Source organism: Mus musculus, chromosome 12, assembly GCF_000001635.26.
Source record: "Mus musculus strain C57BL/6J chromosome 12, GRCm38.p6 C57BL/6J".
NCBI lineage: Eukaryota > Metazoa > Chordata > Mammalia > Rodentia > Muridae > Mus > Mus musculus.
The window spans coordinates 107,645,944-107,650,147 of record NC_000078.6 but is presented as its reverse complement, the minus strand read 5'-3'; the positions used below and the strand labels follow the sequence as shown (position 1 = coordinate 107,650,147).

Here is a 4,204-nt window from a genome sequence, read left to right as displayed (position 1 = left end):
AGGAAAGCAAAGCCACATTTTTTTTCAGCCAAGGGGGTGTTAGGGAAAGGCATTTGAACAATGGATTGTCTCCTTGGCCACCAGACTGGGCACAGTCATATTTGGTTATGTATGGGCAGGAAATAATTATTTATTGGTACATTTATTTTCAGGGCTCTGGGTTACAGGCAACTGAGTCCAAATATGGTCTGGAGAAAACTTTGGTTCCATTATATACTGTCTTCCTCTCCTGGCCCGGACTCTTTTAGCTGCTGCAATTGGCCTTTAAATAAATGGAGTCGTGTTCCAATGGTGAACTGCATCAGACAAGTACATAGATGTATCTGCATGCCTGCATGCCTACTGACGTCTTTGGTATCCTAAAGGAAGACTGGAATGGACTGAACACTACAAATATTTATCTGTGAGTATCCTGGGAACTTTGGAGTCAAAGCTGAGTTGAGATAGTTTTATCAATCTCTAAGCCTAGGCTATTGTTCAAAAGGTTTTTCTATCTCATCAGGAGTTGGTTTCCTCGTCCATACAACGAGCATAAGGATTGTCACCACAGGGAGGTTGTGAGGGTAGAGGGAGGTTCAACACTTCCTGGCAGCTCAATGTTTATAGCCATCTGGACTGGGTTGGGTAGTGGCCCTCAGAGTCACTTCTCTTATAGGACTTCAGAACATATTTGGTACCGGTACCCCAAACTAAGAACTCTGTGTGTGGTGACTGTCAGGGCCACCCTAGGAAACAAGTCTGCTACCAGGGGTATTTTAATGAGGCACTCACTCAGCACAGAACTTGACAAGGGGGCCTGGCACCTATTGTTAGTTTACCAAGTGGCTTTTGGACATGTCTAGGCACTGTGATATCCCGACAAGAGGATAAGAAGGGTTTGTCTTGGCTCCCAGTTCCTGGCTGGGCACAGTCTACCGTGTCAGGGAGTGGATGACTGGGGAAGCTTGAGGCAGCTGGTTGTATTGCATCTGCGAAGAGGAGACAGAGAGGGATGGACGTTGGAGCTCAGCCTGCTTCAACTTTGCACACAGTCTGGGACCCCAGCCCAGAGAATGGTGCCATCTCTTTTAAGGTGGATCGTTCCATCTCAAGTAGCCTAGTGAAGAGAAGCCATGAGGGGTGTGCCCAGAGTCATATGGAAAATGGGAACTTTAATTGAGAACATGCTTGGCTTGAAGGCAAGTCTGTAGGGCATTTTCTTGATTGTGGGCGGTGCCCTCCCAGAGAAGGTGGTCCTCCGTTGTATAGGAAAGCAGGCTGAGCGAGCCACGGAGAGCAAGCCAGCAAGAAGCACCCCTCCACCGTATCTGCTTCAGCTCTGCCTCCAGGTTTCTGTCTTGGCTCTTCTGGATGACAGACTGGGATGCACGTGACAAATAGTCTCTTTCCATCCCAGGTTGCTTTCAATTGTGGCATTTTTACCCCAGGAAGAAAAAACAGAGAAGGACATCAGGAAATTCCAGATGATGTCAATCTGACAGTCAGTTTTAACCATCAACACAGAGTGACGGTTGAGATGGACTGCTTATAGAAAGGGACGCAGGCATGTAGGAGGAATCCATTCTCTCTCCCACTGTGTTTTTGGTGCTAGACAAAAAGGTCAGCAAACATACCTTAACCTCCCTTGAGCATATTCCTGTAGCCTGCTAACACTCATACTTGTTTATTTCCACACAGCCTATACCAATACTACTTACATCAATTCCTGCATTCTTTATAAAGTGCCGCATCTCCCGTGAAATAGACTTTCGAAGCTCACAGAGGCGCGTGAGGCACTGTACCTTTCTCAGGAGATGTGTTGCCATCAAAGACCAGAGTGGGCAAATGTGATTTATATAGGCATACTTCACGCTTATAAAGGCCGACGCCATTTCTCCAGGCCCCCGAAAACACTTAGGGCTGACAGGGCCTAAATAAAACAGTTTATTTACTGCCCTGCTACCTGTTTAAGACTTGCCGTTATGTTAAGTAACACAGTGCCCAGGCTAATAAATTTATAGCCATGCCTGTTTGTTTTCTGGAAGAATTTATTGCTGAGGTAATAACTGTCAGAGGGGGAGGCTGGCAAAAGGCTGAGTTGCTCAGAGACTCCACCAGTTCCTTGTCACCCATTCAAGCACCAGAGGCAGCCTTCGATGGGTGAGAAAGGAACTTGGGATGTACCTTTCTAGGGGAAAGGACAATTTTTTTTTTCTGCTTGGTGCAGATTTGTGTGAGTCATGCCTTTATAGGTTGTGGAGTGATTTCTTACAAGCTGCCCTCTATCGCAGACTGACTTCTATTGACTTTTGGGGTGCATCAGCCAGAAAAGGGGATGTATAATGATGTCCATGAAAATCTAATGGTTTTTGTTTTGCTTTGTTTCTCTTTTACCTTTGCCACAGTGACAGTGAAAAGAAATCAAAGAACAATTTGATCTTCAGGTAAGTGTTTCTTCAACGACTGAAAATAAAGTTGTGAGAAACTGAAAATATCCTGGAAAAAAAATCCTCTCAAAGTTGAATTTGAACTGGATTCTTTATTTTTATTTTTTATGTGTATGAGTGTTTTGCCTCATGGTTGTCTGTACACCACATGTATGCTTGGTACCAGAAGACGCCATTGTATCCCCTGGAACTAGAGTTACAGACAATTGTGAGCCACCATGTGGGTGCTGGGAATTGAACTTGGGTCCTCTGGAAGATCACCCAGTGTTCTTAATCACTTAGTCATCTCTCCAGCCTCTATTTGACTTTTATTAGGAAAGGGAACAAAGGGGACATTTATATTCCTCTCATTCCTGTTCTCTGGTGGCTGCTGTTTTGTTGATTGTGTAGTTTTGAATTTTACTTTATTATAAATCTTGTATTACACTCATGGATTCTTTTCTTGGTACATGCATGTGCATGTGTGTGTGTGTGTACATGTGCAAACATGCATGTGTGCATGTATGTGTACATGCACATGTATGCATGCTATATGTGTACATGTGTGTACATGTGTATGTGTGGGTATGCGTGTGTGTATGTGCAAGTCCATGTGTGTGCATGTGCAAGCATGCATGTGTATGTGTATTTGTGTGTGTATCCATGTACTTATATGTTTGTGTGTGTGCATACACATGTGTGTATGCAAGTGTGTGTGTATGTGAATGTGTGTGTGCACCTGTGTGCATGTACACATGTGTGCCTGTGTACTATGCGTGCATGCATGTGTGTGTGGAGGCCAGACATTAGTCTCTGACATCATTCTTTAGGTGCTGGCCACCTGTTGTTTTTGAGACAAGGTCTGACTCACTGGCTGAGAACTCACTGAGTAGAGGAAGCTGGCTGGTGCATTCTAGGGAACCAAGGGTCTATGTCCATATCATCAGTGCTGGGACTGCACATATATGCTATGACACCAGAATTTTATTTAGGTTCTGGGAATTGAACTCTGGTCTCTCTAGACCCCCTTCATGTTTTCTTAAACCATGCTTTTTACAGGTGTATAATCTCATTTCTTTATTTGACCAGACCCCTGTTTTTGTGACACTTGTGCAGATGATTGATTTTGTGTCGAAGAAGGTTGTTGAGGCCTCTCTGTGGCTGCTGTTGTCAGGTGTCACTCATTGAGGGTGTCCGCTGCACTGAAGGCTGAAGTTTCAACTCAGCCCTGTACGTCTGGAGATACACACCAGTGTCCTCAGAAACGTGTTCACAATGGTCAGCTCTCTTCTGCATCACACACGAGGAGTTGGAAGAACAGAAGCGATATAATTATATGTTAATTAAAATTTAAAAATCACCAAGGGAAAAGAAATATTTGATCCATTCTAGTTAGCTTATTTCTCTTTGAAAAAAATCATTCTTATATTAATTAATTAATTTAATAATTAGTCAATATGTGTGGGTGTGCATGTCAAGGTAGGCATGCTATCATGGAGGTCAAGGGACAACTTGCAGGAGTTGGTTTTCTCCCTCTACTCCCAGGGATTGGAACTCACGTCAGGTCCTCAGGCTCAGGGACGAATGTCTTTGCCCACTGAGCCCCGGTGATGGCGTTGTCTCTGCTCTGAAGGTCTCCTTGTGGAACTCTTTCTCCCTCCATCTCTGGTGACCAGTGGCCTCACGAGGCTTTGGATTTTTGCTTCTATTTTCTCTTTTCCACCTGAGACAACAGTGTTTTTCATCTCTTTATCTTGGAAAATTTCCTCTCAAGATGCCACCAAGTATCCCCCTTGTTT

At 44.2% G+C, this 4,204-nt stretch overlaps 1 long non-coding RNA gene across 2 annotated transcripts in view; it reads left to right on the top strand.

Annotated features, from left to right (window-relative positions):
• Positions 1 to 232: 232 nt before the first annotated feature.
• Positions 233 to 4,204, top strand: part of Gm33236 — a 25,718-nt gene continuing 21,746 nt past the window's right edge. For both annotated transcript variants that reach the window (XR_872972.1, XR_381906.4), the window contains exons 1-2: positions 233 to 403; positions 2,385 to 2,423. This is a non-coding gene — a long non-coding RNA (predicted gene, 33236). The remainder of the gene's footprint in view (positions 404 to 2,384; positions 2,424 to 4,204) is intronic.